Consider the following 19,627-nt stretch of genomic DNA (forward strand, 5'->3'; position numbering starts at 1 on the left):
CTGATTCTACCCAGTACGCTGACGATACTGGATTCAGAGTCAGCTGTTAAGGACTTGTTCGCCGATCGGGGAGTCAATATTTTAGAGAAACAAAGCGACTAGACCAAGGTAATATTACGCAAGTGAGTGGGACGCCACAACGAGCGCTTACTGTTTCGTACCTGGGGTCAGTTTGCAAAGACCGAAAGGATTGGTGAAATACCAACCTTTTCTACAGCTTTACGAGGTAGGAGTGGAACTGTCTTTACCTAAACTTCCTGGATTTGGAGATTACCTTACGGTTCTCTATAAGGAACTATCTATGCTGCTATTTCTGCGATCAACCTAATTCCATAGCCACATATGCGGTTTATTTTGGATCCAAATATCGTTATAGATTGCGATTTATCACCCTTTTTTCCTTTGCTACTTGTGCTACACTGTTGCATGTGCTATGCTGCTATAATTGTTGTTGCTGCCTTAGTATATTATATTGTCACATTTTCTGTCCAGTTGGACTAATTTTATCAATGTTATCTTTTTATCACTGTGTGAAATAAATATCTCATTATAGTAACATATATTGAGTGCCTGGTCTATCCATTTTCATTTGTGATCTACACAGGACCTGTCAGGAATGTATCACTAGATTCTAATCTACAATTATCATAATTCAAAATATACAGTATATATTTACAGTATATACATACATACTGTATATTGCTTTAAAGTCTTTGTTTTGGTAAATAATGTAATAATATATAATAATAGTACTTTATGAATGCATTCTGTATTTTACTCATATTCTTTTATAACAAGTTGGATAACCATTTTAACATGGTACACAATAAGATTTAGTCATTATTTGTCACCTGCCCTTCTGTCTTGGTTTTGTACTTGGTATATTAGTAGTGTTGTTTCCAGATATGAAAGTCTAGTGGAAGGGATTCACCCATGAAATTGGAGAAATAACCCATCAATGTGCATCAATCCATTACCTGTTCAAAAAGCATCTGAGTACAAAAGCCATTTGTAGTCTGACACAACAAAGACATAAAAAAAATGACTTGTCAAATTCATACGCCCAGTACTGTACTAGTCTTATTCAGTCACTGCTCAGTCTCAAACTTTAGTAACTTATCCTTCCCACTTTCTGACCACAATCTTCTTTAATTTACCTAAAGACCTCTCACTTTTATCACGGCAACCCTGGCACACACTTGAAACACGTTTTCTCCAGCGCTGCTCCAGATGTGCAGAACGCATATGGAGAAAATCACGAATATCAGCAGACTTCCTCCACTATAAATTTATGCTCAAAACATGCAATTCTGCTCTCAACATTGCCAAACAAAAGTACTTCACCTCTCTTATCTCCTCACTCTCAAATAACCCAAAACGACTCTTTGACACTTTTCATTCCCTTCTAAGCCCTAAAGTTCCAGAACCTGTCACTGACCTCTGCGCTGATGCCATGGCCACTTACTTCAGAGACAAGATTGGCAGTATCTGGCAGGAAATAATCTCCCAGTCCCCAAATAATTTCAATCCTCCTCCCTCCAAATGCTCTCTCTCCTCTTTTGACCCTATAACAGAGGAAGAAGTCTCCAGGCTTCTCTTTTCTTCTTGACCCACGACCTGTAGCAGTGATCCTATTCCATCACATCTCCTCCAGTCCCTCTCCCCGGCTGTCATCACTCACCTAACTACAATTTTAACCTCTTTCTTCTGGTGTCTTTCCCTCCTCTTTCAAACACTCTATTATAATCCCACTACTAAAGAAACCATCTCTTGACCCGACCTGTGCTGCTAACTACCGACCTGTTTCTAACCTCCCCTTCATCTCTAAACTCCTTGCATGTCTTGTCTACTCTCGCTTAATAAGCTATCTCTCTGCAAACTCTCTTCTTGGCCCCTTACAATCTGCCGTTCGCCCTCTTCACTCTACAGAAACTGCCCTTACTAAACTGTCTAACGATCTCCTAACAGCAAAAAGAAATGGTGACTATTCTCTATTGATTTTGCTGGATCTCTCTGCAGCGTTTGATACTGTAGACCATAAACACCGTAGACCATAAACTCCTCCTCACCATGCTCCACTCAATTGGCCTTAAGGACACTGCTCTCTCTTGGTTCTCTTCCTATCTATCTGGCCGCTCCTTTAGTGTATCATTCGCTGGCTCTTCTTCTTCTCCTCTTCCTCTTTATGTCGGCGTTTCTCAGGGCTCAGTACTAGGTCCTCTACTCTTCTCCCTCTATACAGCCCCCATCGGACAGACTATCAGTAGATTTGGCATTCAATATCATCTCTATGCTGACGACACCCAACTATACACTTCATCCCCTGACATCACCCCTGCTTTACTCCAAAACACCAGTAATTGTCTGGCAGCTGTCTCTAACATCATGTCCTCTCTGTATCTAAAACTGAACCTCTCAAAAACTGAACTTCTTGTCTTTCCCCCATCTACTAACCCACCTAAACTTGATATTTCAATTTTGATCTGCAGCACTATCATAACTAATACACCAACAATAGCTGTCACCAGCAATAATATACACCGCACGGTAACTGACCGTAAACCTCCTACAAAAGCAAAAACAAACCCGCAGATATAACCATGTAAATCTTTATTGAACAAATATGCAAACATACAAAATGAATAAAACCCAGTAGGGAAATGCAGAGGAATGTGGATAACCCCCCTTCCCCAGCCGTTACATGTGTCAATGAATAATACTTGCATAGAATTATTGCTGCCTATATGATACACCAAAAAACAATCACTTTTTAGCACTATCATAACTCCTGTGCAACATGCCCGCTGTCTTGGGGCCACATTTGACTCTGATGTTTCATTTGTTCCCCATATCCAATCACTTGCTTACTCTTGTCGTACGCACCTCAAGAATATCGCCAGAATCCGACATTTTCTTACGGTGGAAAATGGCGAAAACTCTTGTTGTTGCCTTGATTCAGTCTCGTCTTGACTACTGTAATTCATTACTAATCGGTCTCCCACTCACTAAACTCTCCCCCCATCAGTCTGTCCTAAATGCTGCAGCCAGGCTCATCTATCCATCCAACCGCTGCACTGATGCTACTAGTCTGTGCCAGTCACTTCACTGGTTGCCCATCCACCACAGAATACAGTTCAAACTTCTCACCTTCACCCACACTGCTCTCCACAGTTCAGCACCTCCATATACTGTATCTCCTCCCTCCTTTCCATCTACCACCCTACTCGTGCTCTCCGTTTTGTTAGCGACCTAAGATTAATAACCTCTATAATTCGTACCTCTCACTCCCGTCTTCAAGACTTTTCTCGAGCTGCACCTACTCTCTGGAATACTCTGCCACTGAATATTAGGTCAATTCACAACTTCTCCACCTTCAAACATGCCTTAAAAACACATCTTTTCAAGCAGGCTTATCAAGCTACCTAAACTGACTATTCCCCGACTAAACCTCCCCCCACCAACTCCTCTGGCCTGAACTCGATCGTTTAGTAGTCCCAAACCTGAAGCAGATCGGCCGGCACCACTCCTGTCAGTTCAATAATGGCTCAAATCCTACTTATCACAATCAACTACCTTATGTGTCACCCCCAATTCCTCATAGATTGTAAGCTCTTGCGAGCAGGGCCCTGACTCCTAGTGTTTCAGTTGCATATTAGCCAGTTACTTTTGTCTTGTACATAAACCCTAAGAATATGCGGAATATGGTGGTGCTATATAAATACATTTTATTATTATTATTATTATTATTATTATTACTGTTGAGACAGTTCAAAGGAGGTCAGACAGCTATTGAAGCTTATGTTAATTGCAGGCTGTGGACTTCTTCTGCACAAACAGATACAGAAGCAAAATGTCCAGTACTGAAATGACAACCAAACAAATGTGGAAGTTTAGTTCATTGTTTCAGTTTTACTGACTTATTGAAGGTAGCAAAAATATAATTATTTACCATCAGGAACATTGATAGAAGCGTGATCTCAGACCATAACAAACACTAAAAACAGCAGTGAGGTCACTCTGAATATATGTGATGAAAAAAGTCCAATATACAGTCAGACAATATTTGATAATTAGGCAAATGTTTCCAGCACAGAACTACTACATCATTTAAAATTTCACAAGAATGAACAGAAATAACAATGTGTGATAAAAGGAAATTATAGAAACATATTTTGGATTTGGTACTTGTGAATTTTATGCGCCTCTATAACTATCCGATAATTAAATATATTTAAATTTTAACTCTCATATCAGAGTGACATGTCAAAAGTTTTCATTGGGGGGGGTTTAAGGTACTGAGACCTCCAACAATCATTGAAATGAGGAGGCAGAAGCACTCAGACGAGGGCTATCTTTCCTCTTTAGCTAAAGACGGGCTCACAAAGGCAGATTTACAAATACTTTACTAATAATAATGAATTTTATAATTTATTAATTGTCTAAGATGTAGACAGTGCAGACTTAAGGGGACATTTATCATTCAATTACGCTGGTTATCTAGCATCAAAATGTTGCAAATGTTGGAACATGCCACAATTATGCTAAGAATGTGGGACTTTTTGAGGGTTTTACACCCCACTCGACACTTTTACAAGTGAGCAGAACAAGGCACAGACTTGGCATTATGGGTCCAGGTATAACCAGCCCACACATTTATTGTAATCTATACCAGGAAGCCAACACAGATTATTCCTGAAATCTACACCAGCTCACTTGCTGGCATAGATCTCAGTTCTAGCACATGGACCTGTGTCTTAATAATTGTGACACTTCTGCTGTCTTCATAAATGTCCCCCTAAGACTAGACAGTCTAAAATTTGCCAGATTTATCGCAGCTGTTGATACTGGATAATAAACCTGGTGTACAGTGGCCCATATAAATCCATGTACACTTTCTGCTAAGCAAATGCCACTTGCAATAGAAAAGTGGGGTGGGCAGCACAATGTGTCAGTGGTTAGCACTGTTGCCTTGCAGCGATGGGGTCCTAGGTTCAATTCTCAACCAAGGACATCATCTACATGGCGTTTGTATGTTCTCTATGTGTTTGTGAGGGCTTCCTCCATGTACAGTATTTCAGTTTCCTTGCCACACTCCAAAAACATACTGAGAATAAATTTAGATTGAGAGCCCCATTGGAGTTAAACGCTGGTCTTTGATATCCGCCATACCGCCAGAGGATGTGCTTAATTTATAACTAGGTTCAGGCCTCATCATTAGTGATGATCGAGCATTCGGCCGAATACCGCATGTGCTCGAGCGCAATGCTCGAGTCTCCGCCCCGCACATTTCTTAGCAGCCAAAAAACGTGCAAATAAGTACTGCCCTCATTCTAATGCCATAGCCATGTTGGCTGCTGGCATTACAGTGATTGGCTGGCCGGAACGCGTCATCGGGTGCTATATAGCACCCGATAAAGCATGTTCCGCTTATTCTTAGTCCGGGAGAGCTGTGTTGAGGAAAGGACAGACAGTGTAGGGAGTGATTTAAGAATAATTTTACCATCAAAACTTTTCAGAGACCCAAAAGTCCTTTTAAGGACTATTGTGTGTGGCAGAAGCAATCTATATTTTTAGCGCAACCTGCACTAAATTGCTAAAACTTTACAGACCCAAAAGTCCTTCTAAGGACTATTGTGTGTATTGTGGCAGCAATATCTATTTTTAGCGCATTCTGCGCTAAATAGCGTACAATATTTAAGCCGCTGCATTCATAAACTTGCTGGTAATTATGGCCATATAATACAGCATAAAATACTTAACATTGCAATATAAAATAATAAAAAACTATTTACAGAATTGTAGTACCCCCAGGTCTAGAGTACTACCCTATGACTACATGCCACTGGTCCTGCATCCTGCCAGGAGAGGGATTTCCTGCTGAGGAAGAAGAGGAAGCACAAGCCTGAGCTCCTGCGCCATAAGTTTGACAGCAGAGTGAACTGCTATAACTAGCATCTCCAGACACTGGTGCAAGATGAGGGACTACAGCTAAGACACCCATTACCCAGAACATTACTAGGCCAGTATGGCCTAAGTGCTATATTGCCGCCATTCAACCTGCCTCCATAATTCTTACTGGTGCCAGAAGATTGCACTCAAAATCTGCTGCTATTGAATGTATTTGAAGTTCTACATTACACTTAGTAAAAACACTTTTATAAGTTTAAAGGAGTTATCCAACTACTATAATGACCCCCCAATGCCTGCGCCCCTCCAATACATTATACTTACCTGCTCCTCTGGTGACGCTAGGAAGGCTCGTACCTGTGGTGGCCTGTTATTGGCTGCCCCCCCGTCGCCGGATGTTTTGATCCAAGCTACAGGGATATGCAGCAGCGGCCGTGCCAGGGAGCAGGTAAATATAATATATACAAGGGGCCTGGGCATTGGGGGGACCCTTTAATTCTGGATTCATTCTTCAATACTGCATTTCCACTGCACCATCCCCAGGGATCAACAGCCTGAGAGAGTACAGTTAATCAGGGTCACTACCACTCCCATCCTCTGTACTGGCTCCTCCGGGACTCTCTGTAGTAGGAGACCCCAGAATGTCATCCACAACATTTCAGGGCAATTGGCACACTGTCCAATTGCCCACCAGATTCAGCCAAATCGAATTCCAAATCGATTTTCAAGAATTTTTTTTATCACCAGTCACCATTAAAACATTTTCTGATGCGTTGCGGATATTTTTCAAGTACATAGCAATGAGTTGGACACTAAATTTTACTGAATTATATTGAGGGATGTGGAAAAAAAATCTTAATGATAAGTCTGCTATAAATGAGCACTCACAGATTTAAAGCTTGAGCCTGTCAGTGTAGAATTAATGACAGATTGCTGCTCATCTCCTATTAAGCTAATGTCAAGGTATTAAAGTGTTTCTCCACCAAAATGTATTATTAGAAAATTTTGATTAATATCGCAGGCTTAGATGAAAAACGGCATAAGCGTGACATCTACTTACTTTCTTTTCTGCTCTCTTCTCAGTGCCATTACAGCTCCTGATCTCTGATTGGCTGGTTGCTAGGGAAACACTGCCTAGCAACCAAAGCCTTTCATGCAAGCTTGTCAGGAAACCAGTATGTCTTAAATTAGGCTCTGTTCACATCTTTATTTTCTTCCAACTTTCAGCGTTCATGCCAGTAAATTCTTCTGATGTATGTGGAGCACATGTGTCCCTGATGTGTGCAACAGTATGCCAAACAGTTGGGTACGTCATCCATTGCCTTGCATTGTAAAAAAATATATGCCATATCTGTTATTTTATGGGATCGCTTTGTATGGAAAAGTATCATTCCTGTGCTTTTCAATACAGTTGAACAAAGGTATATGCAAACACATATCACCTGAACATCATGATATTATACCTTAAAAGGTTTTTCCAAGATTTTTTTTATCATGACCTATCCTAAGGATAGGTCATCATCAGTATCTGATCGGTGGGGGTCCGACACCCTGGACCACTGCCTGTCAGCTGTTTTGAGAAGCAGGGGCGCTCCTGTGAACCACATGGCCTTCTCTCTGCTTTTCCTAGGCCAGTGATGACACGTTCATCAGTCACTGGCCTAGGAGAAGCTCACCTGAATGGGGCTGAGCTGCAATACCAATCACAGAAGCTATACAGTGTACGGCACTGTGCTTGGTGAGTTAAGAGAAGGCAGCCACTGCCTTCTAAAAACAGCTGATCAGCGGGGGTCCCCAGTGTCGGAGCCCCACTCATCAGATACTGATGACAACATATCCTGAGGATAGGTCATCAGCAAAAAAAATCGCAGAAAACCCCTTTAAGGACATGTTGGAGACTTATGGAGGAAGCAACATGCGGAAAAGCGAAATGCAAAAATACTATTACTCCGCTTCTCAGCTCTCTCCTTCATTGCCGGATGAGGGTAGATTACTACATGTGTGCCAAAATTTTTGTTTTGGAAATTCAGGGAATTTCCCTGTCCACCAGGTATGCCCCCACAACTGCTCGAAAGCAAACACTTTCGAGTGGGGTTTACATTTTTTGGGCTGAGGCAAGCCAAATTTGCCAGGATTGTCTCTGAAAATTCAGGACAACCCTGGCTATTTCCAGACCTCACATGGCCGTATGGCTTTCACAAAAGCCTAGGGACCCATACTGTACCTCAGTAGGATCCTAATTTAAGGCATATTAGGGTTTTTCTCTCTGACTGAGTAAAATATGACAGAAAAATTTGGTCCAATTTGGCACAATTAAGTTTTCACCATTGTCTCAAAACTCACTTAAAAAGGGATCTGGCTTAGTGATAAGAGGTATGAACTAACTAAGAGGGTGGAACTTTGTGGGACAAAATGCACCAAATAGTGCCAGAATTCTGCCGTAACATTCTATCTCAAAGTAAGCCAGCCAATATTTGGTATAAAGTTAGACAATAGTGTTGTTAGGACATACTAGAGTCACTGTCGAGACCACAGTCAGTGAACTCAAAAACTGCTACCACTCTGGGTAGTTTAAAACTAAGGCTTTTCTAGGTATTTACTAGAGCCCTTTGCAAGGCAGGATGGACTTGGCTGCTAGGGACCCAGGATACATCTGCGAAGCTGTTAACTGAATACTCATTTGGCACACCTGACCAAGGAGGTACAAAAATAAGCAGGGTCAAAACCAGGAAAATACATACACAGAAAATGCAGAGCATGAAAAGGTTAATCCAGAGGAGTGCCAGGTCAGTTACCAGGAGAGTCGATATAAGCAGGAACAGCAGGCAGAATAGCAAATCCAAAACACAAGCCAGATGTCAGGTCTCCATAAATGTCAGCAGGAGGTCACACAGTATAGAACCTAGAATTCTAACTGCAATCTCAGGCATGGTTGATAGGAGACAGCTGTCCTAAATCTCCTGCCTAACTCTGGGATTGGACACAGAAGTGGCTCGGTTTCTGGTCAATAGGACAAGTCCAGCAGCCGATTCTTGTCTGGTAGACACAGCAACCTTTCCAATACAGCAATGCATGGTGATGCAATGTGAGCTCCTTAAAAGTGTCTATCCCTGTACCACATTTAACATCCAGCCTGAGCCACTGTTATAATTCTGGTGCAGGTCTAGACAGCCTAAGAGTTTACTCCATCCATATGATTAGTAAATCTATTAAGAGGTAAATTGCACTATGACACCAATATAATGCACACCTGATTTAAAAATGTTTCCAAAGGATAGGAGTTTTTTTTAGTCAAGCAATCTGAAGCTATCTGTGTACTGGCCGGTAAACACGGACAAGTTTTTGAATAGAGCACACACTGTGTCTGTGAGACCTGTTCACTTGAATGTGTGAGTCTTGTGTGGATGGTAGACGGTGAATTGGCTTGTTGACGCTTTCTGGCCAGTGGTCAGCTCGGGTGCTGTCCATTGTACACTGGGACAGTGCTAACATTTGATACTGTCAAGGACATTTTTAGGACACACTGACTGATCATAAATCACAATTGTGGCATGTATTCAGCATGTGTCAAAATAATTACATTGGACTGACCCACCAGAGAACAGGGGCTCCAACAGCAAGCCCAAAATAAAACTTGGACAATGAAGTCCATCAGGTGACCCATATGAATGTTATCCAAATTAAGCAATGGTTATATACTAGCAGAGGTGTAACTATAATATAGGGGATGCAGAGGTAGCAGTCAAATTCTAGTGCTGAAGAGGGTTCACAGGCCCCTCTGCCATATAATATGGTACCAGTCTTATAAAGATGTAAATGGAGACCTGTATTATCAAACACACAAATAACATGATATAATTGACAATATCTTAATCCATTAAGTGCACTTTAATTTGGATGAATGTTGCATTAATTGTGATCTATTCATAAGATTGAGCTGAGAAGTATCCATTTATGTGTCAGGACAAACATCACTGCTGTCTCTGCCTCCATAGACGGTGGAAAGAAGATAATTTGATGCTTATCATGAAACTAGTCATGGGGACAAACACAAGACGGCTGAATGAGCTGCTAACAATTACAGAAGCAATTAATGCCCCGGCATAAATGTATCCCTCTACTAACAATGTTACAATAGGAGGTCTATTTGTCAGAGCTTAACAGTGCTGTGCCATTGTCACAATCTAGAGAGGTGTCTAGATACAGTGGGGAAAATTCATTAAGCGGCCTTGAAAATATTCAACCATGCTTTTAGCAAAACTCAATCGATTGACTGCCATGCTGGGCTCTGGCTGGAAAACTAAAGATTAGAAATGTAACAGTGGAAAGGTGAGAAAGGTTTGGTCTATGGGACACAGGGTTGGCTATATGGACAATATTTATGTTCTAAAAACCCCAACTTGTGATATATATATATAATTTGTGATCTAACAGCATTAAAGAGGTTCACCAGGATTCGGATATTGATGGCCTAATTTCATGAAAAGTTCATCAATATCTGATCAAAAGGGTTCCAACTTCCGACACCCCGACGATCAGCTATATAAAGAAACCATTGCACCACGTGAGTGCTTAGGCCTAGTGCTACTAGGCCAGTAAAGTCACGTTCATTGGTCTCATGGCCTAGGCATAGCTGAGTCCCATTCAAGTGAACAGGGCTTAGCTGCCATACCAATCGCAGCCATTGTGCAAAGGACAGCGCTGTGTTTGGTAAACTGTAAGAAGACCTCAGTGCTTACCAGACCTCGCAGGTTCCTGAAACAGCTGAATGGCAGGGTTGGCGGAAGTCGGATCTGATATTAATGACCTGTCCTGAGAATAGGTCATCAATATGAAAACCCTGCTGAACTCCTTTAACAAATTGTACTTGTTATACTTGTGCACTCTTGCCCCAACTACTTCCTCTTCCAGACCCTAACCCTCTCCTTCTTGATTGGCAAAGGCCAGCAAGGTGACTATGCAGGAACCTAACCTTGTCAATCAAGAAGGAGAGGGAAGGGCTGACAGAGGAAGCAGGAAGAGCAATGGTGCACAAAGTGGCTTAGTCCCACCCCTGATGCACTTAACTGCTCATTTTCATACAGATTGAAAGTACTTTAAGACAATTAGGACACAAATCGAAATTATTCAACCAGTGCAAACAAGGTCCCAACCAAACAGGCTTGATTGCAGGCTTTGTCCAATCATAATTTATATTCAAATAGAAAAAACAGAAAAGAATACTTCTTTATAAGGAAGATAAAACGCCTGGCAGGGTATTCATGAATCCAGCTCATATATCTCATTTTTTCTCATGTTTTTGGTTGAAAACAAGCACAAGCAGCTTGTTAGAAGTGAATCATATGTGTATTATTTCGCCTATAATTCTATTGTAAAGCACTGATTTGATCACGCTGCAGTAAATAAGACAGAAATGGTAAAATGAGAGTATTTATTCTGCAGCAGCACATTAACGCCGACTTTCCCAATAACTCCCTATTCACTGAGAAGTAATTATAAAGTGATTTTTAATCAACCCAGAACAAATGTGCTGCACAGCGACGGAAATTACCAAACCCGAGAAATCCAAACACTTTAATAATTCTGAGTTTAGAAAAAAAAATAAAGGACATGACGTGATTTCTCAGCTTGCTCTATATAATGTTCCTGGGGATTATTATTGATAACACTATTTATAACTTTAAAAAGCTAAAGGTATATTTTATTTCTAGAATATGTCACCTAAATCCACTAAATACAGCTAATATTATGATATCAGATGGTAACTTAAAATGAATTTCCACCCACACATTTTTGTTTCCCTTTCAATCTAAATAGGATAAATAAAAGGTTCTTTTTGGTTTAATTTCCTGCTAAATATTTTCTTGTGTATTCAGAGTCTGTTTTTCTGATCCAGAGATTCAAATGCACTGCTTATGCATTGATTGAAAAGACAACATTTGCACTGGTAACAGCAAGCACTAGAGGGAGCTTAGGAGAATACCATTACTTACAGAAGCCCCTAAGTACCTTTTTGTGCTCAATACAAAGGCTAGTCTCCTACTTATGATAAAGTGAGGTAGGGAGAAAAAAGAGAGGGTTAATCCTGTACTCCTAAAGTAGGAGATGTGGGATGAACACACAGGGCGCCAGAGGTAAAGGACACAGTGGAGTGGGGAAAAGAAAATAATTGAGTAGTAAAGTATAAGTTCTACTAAATCGGAAATAGAAGTCCAAAGAGCAGGGCAGCCTAGGTGATGAACTATCTGCAAGAAAGCAGTATAGTAAAACCGGAGAGAGATGAAGAGAAAAAAAATCACCAGATGGCGCCAACCGCTAATAAAATGTAGTAGATGCTAAGGTGCAAAATATCCCAAAATAAGGGAAAAAAGTATAAAAGCTGTTATATATATATATATTAGTTAAAAGCCCCTATGGGGTCACAAGAAGCAACTAGTATATAAAAAATAGAGTAAAAAGGTGGTTGACACCGAAACTCACTTCACCAGGGAGGGGTGTAGAGGGATAAAGCTCAATACAACCACCTCCCTCGCCTGCTTTGTACGTAGAGTAGTTGGAAAATACGGCAGTCCACACCAGGTATAATCCCTTTAATAGGTGAATAAATCAGGTAGGCTCAACGCGTTTCGGGGATATATAAACCCCTTACTCAGGAGCAGAGTCAGTAATAGGTTTATACAGAGGGTTAGAGAAACATGCAATCATAAATAGAAAAATCAGAGTGAAAAAGGAGGTGTGTTTGGCACCAAAACGGTAGTGGGTGTCATTTCTGGAAGTGACATCAATGATAATACATACACAACATGAAAATAATACAAGTATTAGAAACATAGAGCGACACATATGTTGTAGATTGTGTAACCGTCTCAAATAGTCTTAATAATTCCTGGTATGAATGTAGACGGCTAAAAGGAACACTACGGCTGGGAACGGGCCCAGCCGAAGGAACTTCCGGTGTGTGGAACGCAACCACCGGAAGTGCGTTCCAGGTGCCCGTCACAAGAGACAGGTCGGGGCCGAAAATAACAGTGCAAAGGAGTATGTAAACCGAGTGATAATGTATGAAAAGGGACTTAAAGAGGACCTTTCACCGATTCTTACCCTATGAACTAACTATACAGATATGTAGAGCGGCGCCCCGGGATCTCACTGCACTTACTATTATCCCCGGGCGCCGCTCCGTTCTGCCGCTATGCCCTCCGGTATCTCCGCTCACTAAGTTATAGTAGGCAGAGATACCAGTCCCTAAGTTATGGTAGGCGGAGTCTGCCCTAGCGCTGGCCAATCGCAGCGCAGAGCTCACAGCCTGGGAGGTTATTTTATCCCAGGCTGTGAGCTCTGCAATGCGATTGGCCAGCGTTAGGGCAGACTCCGCCTACCATAACTTAGGGAACGGAGATACCGGAGGGCATAGCAGGAGAACGGAGCGGCGCCCGGGGATAATAGTAAGTGCAGTGAGATCCCCGGGCGCCGCTCTACATATCTGTATACTTAGTTCATAGGGTAAGAATCGGTGAAAGGTCCTCTTTAAGAAGTAAGGGGCGTGGAAAAACACAAAAAGGAGCAAGTGTAAAGAATGTACAGAACGGAAGTTCTGATGCCTGGAACGCATCAGGGGCGGTGCGTTCCACCACGGAGGATCGTGCTAAACGGAAGTTCCGGTGCCTGGAACGCATCAGAGACGATGCGTTCCACCACAGAAAATCGTGCTAAGGAAAAAGGGCTGCCAACATGCCAAATATATTATATTATGAACTTAGAGAGCCAGAGCTTAATAGATAAAATAGATACCCATATATATATATATAAATATATCAATATATATAAATATCAAAAAACATATTTGATAGTAATAACAAAAATAGTTAAAATTATGTCGAACATGGTAAAAATCAGTATTGGATAAAGAAAAGTATGTGATAAATATAAAAAAGGAAAGAGATGAAAAATTAAAAATAGAAGATATGAAAAATAAAAAAATGTGATATAAAATATATATATATAAAATATACAGAGGGAGTCTCATATACATAAAATATATATAAAATTATATATAAAATATATAAAAATATATATACACACATACAAAAAAACAAAACAAAAAAAACCCAGAATTTTACATATAAATCTTGTGTATATATATATATATATATATATATATATATATATATACACACACACATAGATAAATAAATAAATAGATGTATATAAAAAATAGAATGGCTCTAAAAATACAATGAATACAACGGAAGAATAAATAAATAAACCAGCAGGATGCACGATTAATCAATATTTGGTGTACTCAAGACTCTCATTGAGGCCAAAAGGTGTTAAAGTGGTCATACGATAGATCCAAAACATCTCCTTCCTAGCCAGGTTCTGAAATGAGGAAGGGACCCATTCAAGTGGGGTAACAGAAAGAAATTGTGGATTTCCATCATGGATCTCTGAAAAGTGTCTAGAGACACTGTGTGTTAATACCTTTCTTTTAATGTTTGACCGATGATCGTTTATGCGCTCTCTGATCGTTTGGGTGGTCCGACCTATATATTTTAATTGACACGTACATTCCAACAGGTATATAACGTTTGTGGAGCTGCAGTTCAAATGATGTCTAAGAGTAAACACTTCATCTGTACCTGGAATATTTATTGTCTTCCTACCATGTGTAATCATCTTACAGCATTTGCATCTGGTTCTGTGGCATTTGGAGATACCCGGACGGGCAGCCAACATAGATGTTGATGGTTCTCCAAAGATGGACTTTTGAGAACGTTTGTGTTTTAATTTGGGACATGAAGGGGCCAATATATTTTTTAAAGTGGGCGCTATTCTGAAGGTGAGTGAAGGAATGGGTGGGAGGATTTTACCTAGTATAGGGTCCTTCTGTAGGATGGGCCAATGTTTGACTATAATTTCCCTAATTTTTTTGTGTTCGGTGTTGTATCTGGTAACCAGATAAGATTGGGTTTCCATCCTTTCGGTGGGGCGATCATTTTTGACAATATTCTTAGGTTTTAATGATTCTTCTTGGTCAAGTGAAAGTACCCGTTTTTCGGATCCTGCTATGAGTGGTTTTGGGTAACCTTTTTCTCTAAAGCGATTTTTCAGAAGAGTTAATTGCCTTTTGAGGATATGATCGTCAGAACAGTTCCTTCTCAAGCGCTTCATTTGACTGAAAGGAATATTTCTTTTCCATTTCAGATAATGGCAGCTGGTAAAGTCGAGAAAACTGTTTGCATCCACCTTCTTAAAGAAGGTTTTTGTATGGATAGTCGTATTAATGGAATTGAGGTGGATATCTAAGAATATAGCTTCTAGTGGATGGTGGTCAATGCTAAAAGATAAGCCCCAATTGTTGGTATTAAGAACATTAAAAAAAATAAAGTTCAACATCAGTGCCCTCCCAAATAAAAATGATGTCGTCTATATAACGACGGTAAAATTTAATCTTAGGATTATGTAGAAGGTTGTGTGATTCTTCGAAGCGGCCCATAAGGAGATTAGCATATGATGGCACGAATTTCGTCCCCATCGCAGTCCCTTTCCGTTGAATATAAAATTTATCATTAAAAGTGAAATAGTTATGATGTAAAATAAAATCAATCCCTTTACAAATGAATTCCTTTTGTTCGTTTGGTAGTAGTGGGTCTCCTTCCAAATAATGTTTAACAGCCATTAGACCTAAATCATGTCTAATGTTGCTATATAGTGCGGTCACATCAAGGGTGACCCAAATATAATTATCCTGCCACTGTATACTCTTCAAAAGATTAATTAAGTGCGACGAGTCCCTAAGATAGGACAGCAGTAATTGAACATACTTTTGAAGGAAGGAATCCACGTAGGCTGAGAGGTTAGTGGTGAGTGAGTCAATCCCTGAGATAATTGGTCAGCCCGGGGGATTCTTGTCGTTTTTGTGAATTTTTGGTAGGAAATAAAAAAATAGCAGTGGCCGGGTGGAAAGGGATAAGGAATTGTTTTTCCTTCTTATCTATGATCCCAGAGGAATATCCTTGTTCTATTAATGATGTAAGTGACTTTTTAAAAACAACTGTTGGGTCACCATCTAGGGTTCTGTAATACTCTGGGTCTGTAAGGATTTTATTGGCTTCTTTGAGATAATAGTCAGTATCCATGATTACGACTCCCCCTCCTTTGTCAGCGTTCTTGATGACAATTTCATTATTGCTACTCAAGTTTTTTAGAGCTTTTTTCTCCTTGAAGGTCAAATTGTGGTGTCTGACGCCAGGGGGTACCTTACTGGTAGTAGTAAGGGATTTAAACTCATCGAGGACCATATTGTAATAGCTCTCGAGGTGGGGACCTTTACTCTCTAGCGGGTAAAAGGTGGATTTCATACAAAGTTTGGACCGGATGGGGGTGGGGCCTATGGGGGAGTGGGCCGCTGGTTTTTCAGATGTCAAGATGACGGGGTCAGTGATAGACCCTGTAGTTTCTGTAGTAATAACAGTAGTATTTATTTTAGTGAGTTCTTTAATTTTAAAATGACGTTTAAGGGTGAGATTTCGGATGAATTTATTCAGATCCACAAAGAGTTCAAAGGGATCTGGAGGATTGGATGGGCAAAAAGTTAGCCCTTTACTAAGCAATTTTGTTTCATCGGTCGACAGACAGTATTTAGAGAGGTTAAAAATACCTTTAGCAATACTAGGCTCAGGAGGGAGGGAACTACGGTCCATAGGAGTGGTATCAGGTGAAGATATGGCCTCGCTTTAGTGACGGATGTCTATTGGGACCATGGACAATTCATTTATGTTTTTAGTTTTTTCTTTTCAGGTGTATTTAGATTTGCCTCTACGGCATCCTCTAGAACAGGGGTGTCAAACTCAAATTCATCGGGGGCCGCATCAGCAGTTTGGTCACCCTCAAAGGGCCGGAGAACTTACAGTTACTTGGCTTGGCCCTTGGGGATCTCGGACGCCACTTCCACACTTTGGCTGGGGGCTCGGTGGAGCTGATGAGGTGTTTTATCCTAATGAGAAATATTTCATAATAAGTATTTGGAGATAATAGCAGCCCCCAGTAATAACAGCCCCCAGTAATAACAGCCCCTCTGTGCCAGTAATAACAGCCCCCTTTGCCAGTAATAACAGCCCCCCCTTTGCCAGTAATAACAGCCCCCCCTTTGCCAGTAATAGCAGCCCCCAGTAATAACAGCCCCTCTGTGTCAGTAATAACAGCCCCCAGTAATAACAGCCCCCAGTAATAAGAGCCCCTCTGTGCCAGTAATAACAGCCCCCAGTAATAACAGCCCCTCTGTGCCAGTAATAACATCCCCCAGTAATAAGAGCCCCTCTGTGCCAGTAATAACAGCTCCCAGTAATAAGAGCCCCTCTGTGTCAGTAATAACAGCCCCCAGTAATAAGAGCCCCTCTGTGCCAGTAATAACAGCCCCCAGTAATAACAGCCCCTCTGTGTCAGTAATAACAGCCCCTCTGTGCCAGTAATAACAGCCCCCAGTAATAACAGCCCCTCTGTGTCAGTAATAACAGCCCCTCTGTGCCAGTAATAACAGCCCCCAGTAATAACAGCCCCTCTGTGCCAGTAATAACAGCTCCCAGTATTAAGAGCCCCTCTGTGTCAGTAATAACAGCCCCCAGTAATAAGAGCCCCTCTGTGTCAGTAATAACAGCCCCTCTGTGCCAGTAATAACAGCCCCCAGTAATAACAGCCCCTCTGTGCCAGTAATAACAGCCCCCAGTAATAACAGCCCCTCTGTGCCAGTAATAACAGCCCCCAGTAATAACAGCCCCTCTGTGTCAGTAATAACAGCCCCTCTGTGCCAGTAATAACAGCCCCCTTTGCCAGTAATAACAGCCCCCCCTTTGCCAGTAATAACAAACAGCCCCCCCTTTGCCAGTAATAACAGCCCCCCCTTTGCCCGTAATAACAGCCCCCAGTAATAACAGCCCCGGCCAGTAATAACAGCCCCCCCTTTGCCAGTAATAACAGCCCCCAGTAATAACAGCCCCCGCCAGTAATAACAGCCCCCCCTTTGCCAGTAATAACAGCCCCCGCCAGTAATAACAACCCCCCTTTGCCAGTAATAACAAACAGCCCCCCCTTTGCCAGTAATAACAGCCCCCGCCAGTAATAACAGCCCCCCCTTTGCCAGTAATAACAAACAGCCCCCCCTTTGCCAGTAATAACAGCCCCCGCCAGTAAAAGTATTGTACATAATAAAAATAATAAAAAAAAACACATACTTACCTCCATGTCAGTGATGCGATGCAGGCCTCTTCTGGCCTGTGTCCCACGCTGTATGGCTCAGGCAGCGCGATGGCGTCATCGCACCGCCTGCGCCGGCCTCTGATAGGCTGCAGGCACTAGGCCGGCAGCCTATCAGAGGAAGGGAAAGGGACACGCCTCTCCCTCCCCTACCGCAGCACAGGCATCTGTATCGCTGTCCTGAGGAAGGCGATACAGATGACTGGAGATGAGCGCTTCCACAATAGAAGTGCTCATCTCCCTGTGCCCAGCCGCCGCCGCCAGCTCGCTCGCCTGCCGCACATCGGCGGCGGCTGCGCGGGCCACATGACGAGGTCTGGCGGGCCGGATTCGGCCCGCGGGCCTTGTGTTTGACACCCGTGCTCTAGAACATTTCGCCTTTTTCTGGTTTGTGATAACAGGGTGAAGAATTGGGTGATTTTGTGATTCTGTTGATCGGATGTCACCCTGTGGGGTGATGGACCTGTTGGTGTCAGAAATGGGGTAAGTTGTTGAACAGTGCAAAATGTGAGTCTGGCTGGTGGTGTCGGGGGAAGTGAGGCGGTGTCTGATGATATTTTCCCTAAAAAAGGGCTCTCTGACAGGTTTTTCGGAAGGGCTAAAAAAAGATCGTCATGGATGGTGGAAGTGGAGTGTATAAAAAAGTTAAGTGTAGAATCTGCTGGGTATTCCATTAGGGGTCCTTTAGATAATTCTCCATCACTACCGTTACAAGGGGATAAAACCACTGATTCCCTGTTGGCTGATGGTAGTCGGATGGGGGTAGGAGAGATATGTGGAGATGGTCCTACATTATTGTCCATGGTCGGGATACAGATTTGTGATCCCTCTACATGTATGGAAGTAACGTCAGGATCAATGGTGTTGGTGATGGTGGAGGGCTTCTCCTTAGAACTAGGATGGGGAATCGTCTTAGGTATAACAACCTTTGTGTGGTCTAAAGTGCGGACGGGCCTATCGGGATAGAGTTTATGCTGTGTTATGGGAGGAACCAATGATTGTTGTCTAGAATAGTTCCTATTATAAAAGGTTATTCTCTGTTGGGAATAAGGGATATGGCAAGCAGGTTTTCCCTCTATAGGTAACAAAGAGGGGACATGGGAGGAACTGGTGGTATTGGTATTCCCCGCAGGGGCCCTGTTGTGATAGGGCCATTTGCGTTCCTAGTTTCTTACTTTATCCTGCTGGCAGTCATTGAGGTCTCTCATAAGTTTGTTACATTTTTTACGTACCTCATTGTACTCAAAGCTTCTCAAGAAACTGTGTTTGATATATATATATTAGGGGAAAGGATTTGGGGTGACAATAATAGCCCTAAATGGTCTACAGTGTTCCTTAGATCCTGGCAGATCATTTTTCTTTTTAGTATTAGAATTTTGAGAAATTGGGCTGAACATTGATCACTAATGTCCAACCATTTTTTAGAAAATAACATGTCATTAGAAAAAGTCGGTTTAAGCGGAAGTCT

Source organism: Bufo bufo, chromosome 7, assembly GCF_905171765.1.
Source record: "Bufo bufo chromosome 7, aBufBuf1.1, whole genome shotgun sequence".
In the NCBI taxonomy this organism is placed as follows: domain Eukaryota; kingdom Metazoa; phylum Chordata; class Amphibia; order Anura; family Bufonidae; genus Bufo; species Bufo bufo.